The sequence below is a fragment of the Sceloporus occidentalis genome, unplaced genomic scaffold (genome assembly GCF_023333645.1).
Source record: "Sceloporus occidentalis isolate IW3139 unplaced genomic scaffold, rSceOcc1.0.p SCAF_13, whole genome shotgun sequence".
Taxonomy (NCBI): Eukaryota; Metazoa; Chordata; class Lepidosauria; order Squamata; family Phrynosomatidae; genus Sceloporus; species Sceloporus occidentalis.
The window spans coordinates 55,726-72,993 of NW_028316993.1; the positions used below are offsets into that span (position 1 = coordinate 55,726).

General features: G+C 42.5%; 1 long non-coding RNA gene across 1 annotated transcript; it reads right to left on the bottom strand.

Annotated features, from left to right (window-relative positions):
* Positions 1-12,395: 12,395 nt before the first annotated feature.
* LOC149304443 (uncharacterized) lies at positions 12,396-15,302 on the bottom strand. The gene is made up of 3 exons (XR_016271866.1): positions 15,201-15,302; positions 14,210-14,473; positions 12,396-13,538 (listed from the first exon to the last, which is right to left on the bottom strand). It is a non-coding gene; the product is annotated as an uncharacterized LOC149304443 (long non-coding RNA).
* Between the last annotated feature and the right edge of the window lie 1,966 nt (positions 15,303-17,268).

Sequence of the window (17,268 nt, forward strand, 5' to 3'; positions counted from 1 at the left end):
AATCCCAAAGGTGCCATCCTGGTTTCAGGGGGCTTGTCAGGTTTAAGCAGGGAAGCTATTTATCGGGGTGGGTTTTTTAAAAACAAACAAATTAAATACAAATAAATAATAAAATAATAAACTAAAATAAAAAAATACACGGTGGCCCTGAAAACTATTTAATTCTGTCGTTTGGTCTGGAGATTTTATTTTATTTTAGGGTTTTTAACATAAAAGTCTGGGAGCAAGAAGGCGGGTCCCCACGGCGTCCCCCACGGCGCCAGGGGCGCGTCCCCTCGCTCTCCCTCCGGTGGGGCCCGAAGCATGCTCTGCCAGGGATGCCGCTCTGCCTTGGGCAAACGGTCAGAAAGGCTCTGCCCAGAAGGCCAAAGGGAATGAAGCCGCTGCAGCGCCCCAAAACGGAGGCGGAGAGTTTCGCCCCCCCGGGAGATTAGCCCTCCAAGCTGCAAGGGGACGTTTCGGAAGAGAAACAACGGGACGGCCGATTGGACAAAGAAACGGCTGAATTGAGCCACGCCCTCAGAATCTAAATCCAGGGACAGACCTATGGGCAGAGACGACGGTTTCTCGGGGCGCCGCGTCTGCTCACAAAGGTCCCATGGCAGTTAGAAGTCAGGGTTTCTAGGCCATTGCTCTTCCCCTGCTCCGTGCCAACGAAACGCTACCTGAAACTGTGGCGGACACCTTCCTTGGCAGCGGCTGATCCGAAGTCTGTCCGACGGTTCGAGGCATTTTACAACGCATTTAATCGATGCTGAACCTATAGAAGGGAGTTGCTCTGTGTCTCTCTGTCTTTCTGTCTGTGAAGCATTCTCCTTCATCCTACAAGGCCTTGTCTTCACCGACTTGACTGCAGCTTCCATCCTCAGCTGGGCACTGTTTTCAGTGGTTCTCCTTTCTTCTCTCTTGCTTTCCTCACTCTTCCTTTCTTCCTTCCTTCTCTGTTCTTTTCTTCCCTCTGCCTTTCCTTTTTTCTTCAAAGACTTTCAGGTTTCGTTCTGCCTCAAGCCCTGTGATGGGAGAAAAGCAGAGCATAAAATCAATGGACGCAAACAGAATGACAAAGCCTTCCTTCCTTCCTTCCTTCCTTCCTTCCTTCCTTCCTTCCGTTTGCCTGCCTCACAAATCTATAGGCATACTTCTTAGATATACTATCTAAATAAACAAGACGTATTCTTCACCAAATAAGCAAAATAAAACTGTGTTTCTGAGGCTGAGAGAGTGTGACTAGCCAAAGGTCGCCCATTCGGTTCCACAGCCCTCCCAAGAAAGACACACAAAAACCCCAAGAGTCTCTGAGTGACGCCTTGAACTTTAGATCTGAAACAGACACAGAAAGACCACCTCTGCAAACACCATATACAAAGAAATAAAAATGTACAATACAGGCATATCTAATCAATAAAATAAACATGTAATAATACAATATGAAATAAAAACATAGAAAATAAGTAAAATTACTGTTTATTATATTTTAATTATTTTATATATACAGTATATATATATATATATATATATATATATATATATAAAACATTAAAATAATTAAAATATAATAATGAAATATTGTATTATAAAAAATTATAGTAAAATAAAAAGATATAAAATAAATAAAAATATACAATATATGTATGATTAAAAGAATTACAATATAATAATAAAATATTTTACAATTATAATAAAATAAAAGAAATAAAAATAAAAATACACAGATATACAATAAATATAATGAAACATCAAAATAAAATAAAATTAGAATAAAACCAAAAAATATCAAAACAAATAAAAATATACAATATATACAGGATATACAGATACATATATGTATCTCAGAATAGAATAGAATAAAATAAAAAATGCTATATATATATATATATATATATATGGGAAATATAATAAAAGTTTATGGATAAAATATTTTAAAATATAATAACATTATAAAAAAATTAATGCATAAAATATACAATATATAATTATAAAATAAAATATATCAAAATATTACAAAATATAGTAAAAAATAATAAATGAAAATAAAGTATATAATAAGACTTTAAAAATATAATAAACTTATAACACAATAAATAGAAGTATCCATACATGTGGATATAATAAAAATATAATAATAAAGTCTGATAAAATAAAATAAAAATATTATAAAATAAAATAAGCATATAATAAAAATAAAAACATACCATAGTAGACACACATAGAATTAAAATATGCTTTAAAATATTATAATGCATAATTAAATAAAAGGAACTTACAATAGAAATAAATCTAAATGTACAATACATATCATATGTACAATAAACATAATAAACATATATATCTATATATAAGTAAAACTTGACTTTAAACCTGCCCTTCCTTGCCCCTGAGGAGAAACCCCCCCGCGTTCCCTTGCCCCTCACCCTTCCAAAAGCCTCAGTCCGATTCGAAGCGACTCAGAGAACGTTGTTCCCTCACACTGTACGGAAAGCCGCCTTGGCCACACTGCCCCGCCCTCTTCTCCGCTCGCGAATCCCATTGGCCCCGGCGGCTGCGCGCCACGCGGTAACAGCCACTCCGAAAGAAGCGCGGGAAAGCACCGCTGCCTTATCTCCAAGGCCCCAGACCGATCTCTGCCTTCCCTGACGACTGCGCCTGCGCCATTCCCCCCCCTGAAGAAGGAGCCGGCCTTTTTCTTCTTCTGCCCCGCAACAAGCTTCTCATTGGCCGCCCTTCCTGCCTGTCAGGACCTTCTCAAGAGCTCGTCAATAAAGCCTGCCGATTTCCCCTCACAAAATGGCTGCCATTGGGCTACCTAGGGCCTTCCGACAGGGCTGCAGCTATGGCACCCCTGCAAATGGCTTTCCTGCATTCCTTCTTGGGAGCTATAGTTCTAATAAAGCAGCAGTACCAAATGTACTCCTTGCACCCTTGCAGCCATTGCTGGGCCAACTTCCACTAAGGGCCACAAGAATAAGGCCAAGGCCCTCTGGACATTTCCAGGACTGCTAGGCCTCATGACCACGTTTCCCACCAGTTAAGAAACAGTTTGCCCAAAAGCATTTCAATCACATTCTCATTCCGATTCATCCCGTTCTTGGCTATGCTGGGGTCTCGTGGGAGTTGTAGTCCAAAATTAGGCAGGAATACATAGAATCCTTGACTAGGAAGGCAAGCCTCAAACGCGCTTCTGCCATACTGGGATACATAGCACCCTAGAACAAGGAGGGACCGCTCGGTCCTTCTAGTCCAAACTCTTTCTGCCAGGCTGGGATATATAGCACACTGAAATAGGAAATGACCCCTCAAATGCCATCTAGTATGAACTCCTGATATGCTGGGATATGTAGCACCCTGGGATTTTAAAGGAACCCACAAAGGCCATCTAATAACAATAATAATACTTATTTGTTCTCCACTTTTTTAAAAAAGAATCAAAGCGCATTTCAACAGCATAAATAAAACGTCAAACAATTAAAAATCACAATTGAAAAGCCCAAAAATCCCAAACCTCCACTCAATCATAAAAACAGTGTTCAACGCATAAAAAGAGATTCAACATTAAAAAAAATTAAAACTGTCCAATAGGAATACACTATTGTGTATATTTTATATTTTATTTTATATTTTATATATCATATTTTATATTGTTTTAGTCTAAATTTTATTTTATAGTTTATATTTTATGTATTATATGTTATATTGTTTTATTCTAAATTTTATTTCATAGTTTATTTTATATATTATATTTTATATTCTTTTATTCTAAATTTTATTTTATAGTTAACATTATATATATTATATTTTATATTTTTTCTCAATTTTACTTTATAGGTAATATTTTATTTTATATTATATACATTATATTTTATATTTATTCAAAATTTTATTTTATAGTCAATATTTTATTTTATATTTTATATATGATATTTTATATTCTTTTATTCTAAATTTTCTTTTACAGTTAATATTTTATATATTATGTTTTATATTGTTTTGTTCTACATTTTATTTTATACTTAATATTTTATATATTATATTTTATATTATTTTATTCTAAATTTTATTTTATACTTAATATTTTATTTTATGTTTTATACATTATATTTTATATTGTTTTATTTTAAAATTAATTTTATTTGTAACTTTATTATTATTTATTACTTTATATTATATTATATATTTTATATTACTTTATTTAAATTTTTTCTTTATTTGTAACTTTATTTCTTATTAAACATTTGTTTAAAAAATTATACAAACAACAGAACAATGAAAGATGCTTAGAACCCCACAAGAATCTGACAATTATAAATTTTATTGTAACTTTATTTTATTGATTATTATTTTTATTTTACATTTTATTCTATTTATTCTACTTATTTTATATTTTATTTTCATTATATTTAATCTGATATTGATCTTTTATTTCCCTTCATGGCGTCATCCCTTACAAGAGACACAGGAGGGCGCAAGGGAGCTCCTCGGTCTCAAAGGACCGGCCCTCTGAGGCGAATAGCTAGAACGTCTCCATGGATCTAGGACTTCCATTTCAGAAGGCATACCACAGAGTCTCCATGGCGACGATCTAGCAGTTCACCTCAGAGGGCCTACCACAGAGTGTCGGACGCCTAGAGCGCCTCCGTGGCGACGATCTAGGAGTTCGTCTCGGAGGGCCTACCACAGAGGCGGGGAGTGCTAGAGCGTTTCCATGGCGACGATCTAGGAGTTCATCTCAGAGGGCCTACCACAGAATGTCGGACGCCTAGAGCGTTTCCGTGGCGACGATCTAGGAGTTCGTCTCAGAGGGCCTACCACAGAGGCGAGGAGTGCTAGAGCGTTTCCATGGCGACGATCTAGGAGTTCATCTCAGAGGGCCTACCACAGAATGTCGGACGCCTAGAGCGTCTCCGTGGCGACGATCTAGGAGTTCGTCTCAGAAGGCCTACCACAGAGTCGCGCACGGCTAGACCGTTTCCATGGCGACGATCTAGGAGTTCATCTCAGAGGGCCTACCACAGAGGCGCGAAGGGGTAGAGCGTCTCCATGTTGACGGTCTAGGAATTCATCTCAGAGGGCCTACCATAGAGTCAGGCAGGGCTAGAGCGTCTCCATGGCGACGATCTAGGAGTTCATCTCAGAGGGCCTACCACAGAGGCGCCGAGGGCTAGAGCGTCTCCATTGCGACAATCTAGGAGTTCGTCCCAGAGGGCTTACCATAGAGTCACGGACACCTAGACCGGACACCCCTTCCTCACCGCAGGCGCACGCCCTCATCTGGACGGTCTAGCCATCGGCGCTCGGAGGGCCGCCCTCTAAGATCAGTTTCCTAGAGAGGCTCCATGACGACGCTCTAGCCTTTCCCCACTCTTTGGCAGGCTCTCTAAGATATTCACTCCTAGAATGTCTCCGTAAGGGCTCTCTAGGCCTCTGCACTCGCAGGGCCGGCCTTTCCGGACTACCGCTGCAGCCCTTGGATTTAAAGGGCCAAGGGGCTCCCGACCGCCCTCCTGTGTCTCCACGGAGGCATGACACCCTGAAGCGAAATGACAGGCGCCTTTTTCAAGGCCAGGGAAATTTCATGCTTATCTTCAAAGCTAACTTACTTAATTTGTATTTTATTCGGTATATAACATAATATAAATTATAAAATAAATGTTTGAAAATTAAAAGAATTTTTTAAAAAGGAAAAATCCACGAAGGAAAGACAAATACAATTTAAAAATACAAGATGATGTAAGTAAAATTATTAAACTATAACATGCATTTGAATTTAATATGAAATCACAAATAACATAAAATGAAAGATAAAATTATTCACGGACAAGGTCCAGGTTACGATTTTAATTTCATATTTTAATTTATTAGGATTTTAATTTATGCGTTATTTTTTTCATTTTTTCCCCATTTAATTTTACAATTATAATTTAAAGGCTGATCCTCTGAGAAGGATTCCTCTTTAATCTCCAGCCCTACTCCGTTTGCAGATGGTCAAAAATGAACAAATAAAATAAAATTAGAATTGAAAATAAAAATTAAATAATAATTAACAATAAAAACAATAAAATATGCTTTTATCAGACCCATTAATGACAGAGGCCTGCATGGGACCAATATGATAAAATAAATGTTGCTCCCACGGAGTAACTGAATAAGGAAACAAACGTTGCACCAAACAACTAAGTGAATATAAATTAAATACATGTTCTGCCCACCATCAAGATAATTAATAATAAAAAAATGCACTCACCGACTAAGTAAATAATAAATAAAATAAATGTGGCCTCTAGCAACCGAAGAGTAAATAAAATAAATGTTACACCCATCAAGTAAGTTATAAATACAATAAATAAATTGCACCCACAAACTATGTAGATAAGTAAAATAAACATGGCACCTACTAACTAGGTAAATACTAGAGATTACAACCACCAACTAAGTAAATAACTTTTATTTTACTATTAACACCCTGAGTGTCTAGCATTTATTTTATTGCTTAGTTACTGGGTGGGTGCAAGATTTATTTTATTTATTCTTTACTTAGTTGGTGGGCCAACCTTTATTTTATTCTTTACTTAAATTGTTGGTGTCACATTTATTTTAATATTGACTTAGTGGTGCGTTTAATTTTTATTTAATTTACTGCTCCCATAGTTGGAGGAGGTGCCTGTTTTACTTATTATTTCTATAGTCGGTGGGGGCAATATTTATTTCATGTATTATTTACTTAGATGCCATGACCAACATTTAGATTATTATTTACTAAGTTTTGGAGTGCAACATTTATTTCAGTTATTATTTTTATTTTATTTTGCATTTTGTTTAATTTTTTATTTTGATTCATGTATTTGCTTTCATACATTATTTAATTTCTACTTATTTATTGAATATTTTATATTATTATTATTATTATTATTATTATTATTTCATATCCTTTTATTTCGAGGTGTCATTCCTCTGTACGGACACCGAGGGGCGCCGGGGAGCTCCTAGGCCCTCTGCGAAGCCCTTTTACTTCCATTGGCTGCCGCCCCTTCCCTTAATCCTCCCGGTTCCTCCATTCGACAGAGTAATTTCCCTTCAGGGTGCAATGCCTCAGTGCGGACACAGGAGGGCGATAGATAGCAAGAAACGAGGCGCTGCCTCCCAGTGACGTAACTAACATCAGAGAGTTCAAGTAGACCGAGAGAAAGGCCCCGCCTCTTCACCGACGGTGGCGCATGAAGCTAAAGCTCCGCCTTTGGAGCCTTAGGAGGCCGGTTCGATCCCGGTTTGGGATTTTACAAAAAGAAACCTGCTTAGAAAAGAGGAACTTTAATTGTTTACAAATAATTTTTTTCATTTTATTTTTTAAATTATTCTATTTTATTTTTATTTTTTACATTTATTATATTTTTGTATCTTTTAATTTATTGAATGTTTAAATTTTTGTTTAATTTTAATTTAATTTTATTTAAATTTCACCTGTTAATTTTAAAAATTAAATATATTTTTATCCGTTATTTAAGTTTTTTAAAAGTGCATAATAAACCATAAAAATAAACTAAATAATAATAACATAAAAATAAAAAAATCTGAACTAAAAGAAAATAAAACATGCATGATAATACTTCCTTTCAAATTAAACCTTTTTTCATCATTTATTTCATTTAGATTTTAAATCAACTTTCTGTATTCTAGCCTTACATTACATTTAATATCCCTGACCCCTGACCCTCAGTAATTTAATTTATATTTTATATTATGTCATTAGATATTAATTTTTTTTTAAAAAATTCAATAATTTTACTTGTATTGTTTTATATATTTTTAAATTTTCTCTTCTATTTTACTGTATTTCTTCCCTTTATAAAACAAATTTTAATTTTTAGATATTTATATTTTACATTTTATATCAGCCTTATAATTATACGATAAAATGAAATAAAAATGAAAAAGATATTTTAAAAGGGGGAAAAATTAAATAACACAACAATATAAATATAAATATACATGTATACATATTATACAATATTTATATATTTATATCATTGATAATATATTATCAAATATTTATATTTTACGTATTATAATATATATATATATATATATATATATATATATATATAATAAATGTAATATTTATATATAATATTTATATATTATGTATATATATACACACACACACACACTCCAAGGAAAAGCGGTATAAAAATAAAGATTTATTATTATTATTATTACTATTATACACATTCAATATAAATTATATTGTAATTTATACAATTAAGTAACTCGGGCCCAAGCCAAGTAACTCGGTCCCAAGCCATGTAGGGCTATTTGGCAGCAAGTGAAGGGCTTTTAATACTGGGGTTATATGACCTGCTCTTGTGGTCCCAGTGACTAATCTGGCTGGAACATTTGGAACTAATCGAAGCTTCTGAACCTGGTACAAAGGTGGCCCCATGTAGAGCGCATTACAGAAATCCAAGGGAGAGGTTACCAGTGCATGTGCTACTGTTTCAAGGTCCTTTCGGTCCAGGAGGGGGACACCCCGCTGCTTTCCTGCGGATTCCGGGGACCGTGGGAAAATAGCGGGATGGGGACCAGGACACCCCCCTGCTTTCCCGCGGGTGCCAGGGACCATGGGAAAATAGCGGGAGGGGACCAGGACACCTCCCTGTTTTAACGCGGATGCTGGGGATCCTGGGAAAATAGCGGGAGGGGGACTGGGACACCCCCCTGCTTACCCGCGTGTTCCGGGGACCGTGGAAAAATAGTAGGAGGGGAAGGGGGACACCCCCTGCTTTCCCGCGCGTGCCGGGGACCGTGGGAAAATAGCGTTAGGGGGAGCGAGACACCCCCTGCTTTCCCACGGGTTCTGGGGACCGTGGGAAAATAGCGGGAGGGGGAGCAGGACACCCTCCCTGCTTTCCCGCGGGTGCCGGGGACCGTGGGAAAATGGCGGGAGGGGGAGGGGTACACCCTCCCTGCTTTCCCGCAGGTGCCGGGGACCGTGGCAAAATAGCGGGAGGGGGAGCGGGACACCCGCCTGCTTTCCAGCGGGTGCTGGGGACCGTGGGAAAATAGCGGGAGGGGGAGCGGGACACCCTCCCTGCTTTCCCACGGGTGCCGGGGACCGTGCGAAAATAGAGGGAGGGGGAGCGGGACAGCCCGCCTGCTTTCCCGCGGTTTCCTGGGAAAGTGGGAAAATAGCAGGATGAGGATCCGGGCACTCCCTGCTTTCCCGCAGGTTCCTGGGACCGTGGGAAAACTGCGGGAGGGGGAACCGGACACCCCCCCTGCTTTCCTGCGGTTGCTGAGTACCTTGGGAAAATAGCGGAAGGGGATCCGGACACCACCCGTGCTTTTCCACGGGTGCCGGGGACCGTTGGAAAATAGCGGATGGGGGAGCCGGACACCCCCTGCTTCCCCTTGGGTGCCAGGGACCGTGGGAAAATAGCGGGAGGGGGAACCGGACACCCTCCTGCTTTCCCGCGTGTGCCGGGGACCGTGGGAAAATAGCGGGACGGGGAGCCGGCAATTTGGGCAAAGTTGGGAATGAACTGTCTATAAAACTTAGCAAACCCCAAGAATCGTTGCACTTGTTTGCGGGTTTTTGGTTGAGGCCAGTTCATGACATCTTCGACCTTGTGAGCGTCCATTTGCAGTCCCCGGGTGGACACTCTATATCCCAGGAATTCCAAACTATCGGTGTGAAACTCGCACTTAGACAATGAATGAATGAATGAATGAATGAATCTTTATTTGTATACCGCTATCCCAATGATCACAGCGGTTTACAATTTGACATATAACTTGTTATCCAACAGTCTTTGGAGGACTTTCCTCACCAGTTGCACATGGCTAGAAAGGTCCGGGGAGTAAATGAGGATGTCGTCTAAATACACCAACACCCCCTCGTACAACAAGTCATGCAACACTTCATGTATCAACTTCATGAAGCATGAGGGCCCCCCCGAAAGCCCAAAAGGAAGGACCAAGTATTCAAATGCCCCCAACGGGCAATGGAATGCAGTCTTGTACTCATCCCTCTCCTTAATTCTTATTCGGAAGTAGGCATCCCTTAAATCCAACTTGGTGAATACTTTTCCCGTGGACAACCTGCTCAACATGTCCTTCATTAGAGGCAGGGGGTATTTACTACATGTGCTGATGGCATTCAGATTTTTGTAATCCGTCACCAACCGGAGTGTCCCATCTTTCTTTTCCCGGAAGAACACTGGAGCTCCAAACGGGGAGCTGGAGGGGCGAATGAAACCCCTGGCCAAGTTCTTGTTAATGAATTCCTTCAGAGTCACCATCTCCCTTGGTGTCATGGAGTACACTTTGGGTTTGGGGAGGGGGGCCCCTGGTGTCACCTCTATAGCACAGTCTGTGTCTCTATGTGGTGGCAGGGTGTCACACTCAGTTTCCTCAAATACTGCACTCAAGTCCATATATGCCTCCGGGAATTTCCCCATCTCCTGTAACCGGTGGACTGCCTCTCGGGGAAAAGGCCCATAGACTGTCACCGCCGTGGCTCGGTGGGGCTCCCCCCCCAGGGTCCTACCCGGGGGCACATGAATGCTGCACCCAGGATCATTGAACACCAGTTGCTTAGTCTTCCAATTGATGAATGGGTTGTGAAACGCCAGCCAGTCTATTCCCAGCACCAAATCACAACCTCGGGTAGGCCCCACCACAAACCGAATAGCTTCCCAATGTCCTGAAATCTGCAGGGTAAGCCTCTCCGTCTGGTATCTGCTGGGTTCTCCCCCCATGACTGTCCCGTCCATCTGCAGGAACGGGATCAGCTCTGGCAATGGCTCCTGCTCAATCTGGAGTGATTGCACCAGTCTTTCACTGATCAGACATTGGGTGCACACCGAGTCCAACGCCGCCAGCATTGGCTCTGTAGTCCCCTTTATTTTATGTCCCAATTTAACTTCCAAGAAATATATGGAGACCCCTCCACTCACCAAGTCCGGGATGGTCTGGTCCTGAGCCGGTCCAGCGAGGCGATCCTCCTCGGCCCCAGCCTGCGCGGCTGCCTGGCCAGCGGCTTCCTTCCCCGCGCCTCCGGTGCCGCCAGACACCGCTTTGGGAGCTCTTTTAACATTGGCCCTCTCAGGGCAGGTGGCAATCATGTGGCCTCTTTTCCCACATGCCATACAGAGGCCCAGCCGCGTCCGCCGCTGTTTCTCCGACTCCGCCGACGCCTTGGGTTTGCCCGATCCGCTGTCTCGGCCCGAGGTTCCTGCCACCTTCCCTTGTTGGAACGCGGCCCGCTGCTTCGCCAGCCAAATCCGCTCCTTGGTGGCCTCCGCCTCGCCGGCACAGCGAATCCACTCCTGTAGCCCCACTGGTGTTTCCTTCATCAGGATCCACTCCAGCAGTTCCGCGCGGAGTCCATCCTGGAATTGACGGGTCATCATCGCCTCCGGGTAATCAGGGATGTGGGCGGCCACGCTTCGGAAATCCAACACGTATTCCGCCACGGTGCGGCTCCCCTGCTGTAGGGTGGCGAACTTGGCCTTGGCCCGATCCACTCTGAACGGGTCTTCGAATCGGGCCCGCAGCGCCGTCATGAAAGCCGCCAGGGACCGCAACTCACGCGCCCCACAGTCGTACAGCTGCACCAGCCACTGAGCCGCTTGGCCCTCCAGCCTGCCGGCCACACATCTCACCTTCTCGGCTTCGTCCGGGAAGTAGTCCCCTCTGGCTTGCATGTGTCCGGCGACTTGCGCGAAGAAGAATGGAAGCTGCTCTGGATCCCCATTGAACTTGGCCTCCAGCTTGCCAGCCAAAAGCTCCCTCCAAGCCTCTGCTTCTCCTCGCCGACGCCTTGGGGTTCCCCAGGCGTCCCCTTGGCGCGAGGGGGCCCGAGTGCTCTGGTCCTCCACGGCCTCCTCCTCCGAACCGTCATCCTCCTCAACTTCGGCTGAGGGGGCGGCTAGGGCAGCCGCCGTCCCCGGTGCCCTCCTGGCGCCTGGGCCCTTGGTCTTCCCGGTCTTGGGCATCAAGGTGACCACCATAGCCTTCAGTTCTCGAAGGTCGTCCTTGACACCAGCCACCTCTTCGGACAGGTTCTCTGGCCCGGGACTCTGCAGCATTGCCTCACCTAAGGCTTGGTCCCAAGCAGTCAGCCTGCCTACTCGGCGCCGTTGCTTCCCGGGCCCCGTTGGCAGGAACCACCAGTCCTCCGGCTGGTCCTCTGAGCTGGGCCCTGCCTTGGGCCTCGCTCCCTTGCGCTCCTCGGCACCGTCCTCAGTCTCGAGCTCCTCTGGGTTCACCACCGCATCAGGCTCGATGTCGGTGTCCTCAACCTGCACGGTTACGTCCATCAGGATGTTTACAGGAGTTTCTGCAAACTGTAAGACTCAGCACTTCCCCAAGAATCCACACAACAACTTGCTTAGAAAGCAGTGAAGTTTATTGGAATACAAGGGATGTAGCCAGACAGACTTCTTTGCAGAAACTGAAACACAAGCCTCAAACAGTAGGTTAAAACCACTCAGCCCCCACCTAATCTTTCTGTGGGCTGTACCCCTCCTTTCTCCAGCTTCCCAGGCCAGACCAGCCTGTGAAGCTAGTAACTGACCTTGAACAAGCCTCACAGATGTCTCTAACTAATTAAACATTACATTCCATTCTACAGCATCACTATCGCCCAGCAGAAGCATCTAAAGCAGAAACTAGCATCTAAAGCAATGCCCTTCCCCCCAACCTTCTCTAGCAGACAGAACTAAAACTAAAGCAATTGCTAACAAGTGAACAGGAACTATAATATTATAGGAACTGTGAACATTGAATGGCAATTGTCTTTGGAGTTCTGACAGGTGCACATACCGTTATTAACATTGCACCACGGCTTCAGCATATGCTGAAAGCTGTGGAAGAGATGCCTGTGTATGGTGTGGGTTTACTGTAGTGTTTTGGACTGTAATGTACGGTGGTGTAATGGATAATTGTGTCATGTTTTATTTTCTTTCATAAACCTAATAAAATATTAAAACTCAAAAATAAACACAACATTAGATGGAAAGAAATGCAAAGGTTGCTTTGTTTTGCACAACAGAAGATGCAAGGAGGAAGAGATTGTTCTTTGTTTTGGAGAACAGTTGTAGTATATTGACATATCTGAGGTTGGGATCTTTAGAGGCGTTGGTACTATTTCGTCTGCTGGTAATTAACCTTTCTTTCTCAGTCTCTGGGGGAGATGGAATGGTCAGGAGCTGCAAAACAATCTTGCAGAGCTGGCCTGTTACTACAACAGCTTCTTGACATCCAAAATATGCTTCCTGGTGGGTGTCTTGCCATCTCAAATGATAGGGCCAGCCTAGGCTTCTGTAACCATTGTTTGATTTCAGTCTCATTCTTTCACCCTTTTATGCAATAGCAATTATCAGAGTACATACACAAAGAAAAATCCACAATGTACAGGGTACAGAGTGACTAATAAAATGTTGCTAAATGCAAGAAGTTGCAACAACTTGAAAGGTTTCCACTGTAGTTTTCATCCACTAGTCTTGGTCAGAATGAACACAACTTCTTAGCTTGAATCTTACCAACTATAAAAAGATGGAAACAAGTCCAGTTAGAGGTTTAGCCACATCCATATAGCTCACATGCTACATATAAATAGTGTTTGACATTTTTACCCAAATCCCATTGTAGCCACAATACTCTGGGAGCAGCCTAGAGTATTGTGGCCCCAGAGATACCCTGAACCCTCATTACTAGGGCCCATCCATTGTGACACCAAGAAGCCATTATTATTATTATTATTATTATTATTATTACTACTACTACTCTGCCTTCCTCCCAGTACATGTGTATCCCACTTAGTCACCCACTATCACCACATATTGCTTGTTCTGAAGTCAGAATGATACTCCTGGCATTGATCACACGGCTGGGTGCCTCATTCTCACCTCAGAGCAAGCGGCTTGGCATGGCGGTGGGGCACACAAAGGGGCATGTTGTACACAGCTGCCCAGCTATAAGCAACTGCCATTGGAAGTCACAATGGAGGGCCTAGAGATTTCTAGAGAGAACACGTCTCTAGGCATTTGTAGATCATCAAGTGTGATCCTATAGTAGACTTCCAGCAGATGTTTGTGGAGTTTCCCCCCACTTTAACTGGTATCCTTCACCCCTAACTCCAGAGAATGTGGAGGGCCCGCTATATGTGGTTCAAGAGTCCCACACAAGTGGCAAGGAGGAAATGAATAGAGCATACCTGAATCTCTGTTATTGGTTGGGTGGATTCAGAGGAAGAATTTTACAAGGAAGAGCCCAGCAAGCATTGAAAGAAAAATACCATATGAATCTGAAATGTTCCTGGTGGCTTTGGAGACCCATGCGCCACCTTTGCCAGAGGCTGGGAAGCAACTGTATGACAGAATTACATTGATTCCAGAAACAGTATCCGAATGATCACGCAATTGGCGACACTCAGCATTGTTTGTACAGCCCTTCACGGTCATTGGAATAACTTGTCCTCCTGCAAAGAAAAGTTCGATAGGAGATGATAGGGATGTGGACAACATCACATCGACAACATAAGAAGAACAGTCATGCCTTTCTGCAAGTACCCTTTCTCTTCTGATTCTGTTCAGGAAACCCAGTAACTGAGCATAGGGACCTTCCAGCTTGGCTTCATAATATCAAATTTCAGCAATTGAAATCCTTTTGGATAATACATGCTCATAACTTGAAGTTACATGTGCAGATTTTTTTCTTTTTAGGGGGTCTATCTAAACCCCTGGCAACTATGAAGCTGCTAAATCTGCTGTTAAATGGATCAGGGAAGGACTCCTTGCACCAGAAATCATTGCTATAAACAGGGTGGAAACATCCATCTGCTGAAGAACAGACCTTCATCACTTACCATGGGAAGAGACCTTGAAGGGCAATTGTATTAGTGATAGGTTTGCCTTAGGTTTGGAAACAACTTGAAGGCACACAACACAAATAACACACAGCCATCAGACTCTGAGCATGTGCGCCAGAGTCTACTCTGCACTGTGTTTGTCTAAATAAACTGGTGTGCTCCTTCTACTAACAGACTCCCAGTCACTAACCTGAAATGGTTACATTTGGTCCCTTCAGTTCTTCTCCCCTGAAGTTTGGCTTTTGCAGTGTAGACTTACCAGTTGGAACTAGAAGAACATTGCTATACTAGACATGTGGATAGGTTTGATTCTGTAGTCGTCTATGGGTTTAGTTACCTCTAGTGGCTGTTCCAGTCACAAGAAGGCAATTATCTTGGTTTCCAGTACATTGCAGCTCTTCCTCCTTTTTACATTCAAACTCATTCACTTGAAAACAGGCTGGGCATACCATCCCATTGGGGGTTGTATCCATGTGGGTCCCTGCATAGATTTGGGATAGGAGAAGAAGAAGAAGAATACTGTCAAGAAGATTACAAAGAAAACTCAGAGATACCAGTTGTTTGTTCCTGTCTGAACAGGTCACCATCTCATCATGCATTGGTGGTTTTACTGACGTTAGAGTTGAAGTTAACCATTTGCATGGAAACTTCTGGTTGTGACATCAAGGTGCAAGGAGGAGAGAGCGTTTGCTCCACTCCTCCTGTTTTAGCCGCGCTGAAACCGCTGGCTCCCAGAATACATTACATTATTTTGATTGTAAATTGGACTATTCATACTAAAACAAATAAAATTTCAGCTTTAAAAAGAGCTACACGTTGGGGGTTTGTGCAAACCCACCAGCTTCGTACAACCCCCACACCATCTTGAAGTAGTCAGTTCAATACAATACAGTACAATACAATACAATACAATACTTCTTTATTGAATAAGTCTCCAGACCATTTCAAATTGAAGTACTCTTTTTTGCACAAAAAATATGTTTGGGAGCCAAAATTGTACTATAATCCCCACTGTTTCTGGAAAAACGTGTTAGTTTTTTTGTGTAAAACTGGTGGGTTTTTGTACCAAAACATTGCATAGAAAGTCATATGTGTTTCCAGAGACAGTGTTTTTTGTTTTTGTTTGTTTGTTTTAGATTTAAACAACAAACAAACACGATTTTCATGCACCCACGCACCCACACATGTGCATGCATTTTGGCTCAGTATCATAAAACTTTGTGATGTGCGAATACTGGATGAAAAATGCATAAAAAGCTGAGGATTTCCATCCCTAATCTGCACTGCACAGTTCTATGAGTTTCATACGCTACCTTGAGCTCCTATATTGCAAGAAAGGCGGGATGTAAGAAAATAATAATAATAATCAGATCTCACTGACAGAGAAGGATAAATCTATCACAAAACTACAGTTCCCAGAATTCCCTAGCATTGAGCCAGGGCAGTTCAAGCGGTCTCAGACTGAATTATTTCTGCAGCGTGTTATGGATCTCAAATGGATCAACCTTCCAGGTTGGATAAAATGGGGAGATGAAGAATCTATAACGGGTTTTGAATTCAGCAGAAGAAAGGTAGGCTATATAAATGTACCTAATTGATAAATAAATGAAGGAAAAGGGAGCAGAACAGTGACATACAGATTGGGTTGATCCTCCTGCATTCATCTCCCACACAGCAAAAAAGTCGGTTCATGAGTCTTCCTGATTTGCCCATGTTGATAACTGTGTCTGTATAGGCCTCACAGGAAGTAGATGCAATGCACATTTTGTGAATGGTCATCATCAAAAAGCCTGTAGACATTAGAAAGGAGACAAGTCATGGGAAAGAAAGGTGAATGTGCTAACCATATGGACTCTCTCTCCTTGGAGGTCTTTAAACAGAGGCTGGATGGCCATCTGTCAGGGATGCTTTGACTGAGAGTTCCTGCATGGCAGGGAGTTGGACTGGATGGCCCTTGTGGTCTCTTCCAACTCTATGATTTTATGATTCTGTATGTCTTGGCATCTTATGGAAACATCATATGCCTTTCATTTGGTGTCTGGCACTGCTGCTCCCCTGAGCAACCACACCAGAACCCAAAACATTCATCCAGAGCCTGTAGCAAACCCGCCCCACCAGCAACAGTCTTGCCAGACAGTGGGGGGCTGTCTTGGGGCACGCAAGCAAGCCATTAGAGTGGGGGAGGGATGGAGGGTGGCAGAGCAGTGTGCCCCCTTCACTGACCCCTTCCCCTGCACCAGATGACCACAGTGATGCCACTGCTCAAATTCTTTCCATCCTGATTGTGGAGAAATTTATTAACTGTAGCAAGCCATGAAGGCCAAGGGGTTTGGGGAGTTGTCGTCCTTAACTGCTTGTTGAACAACCAAGGAAAGCTAAAGAGGCCCTGTGAGTAAAGTAGAGGC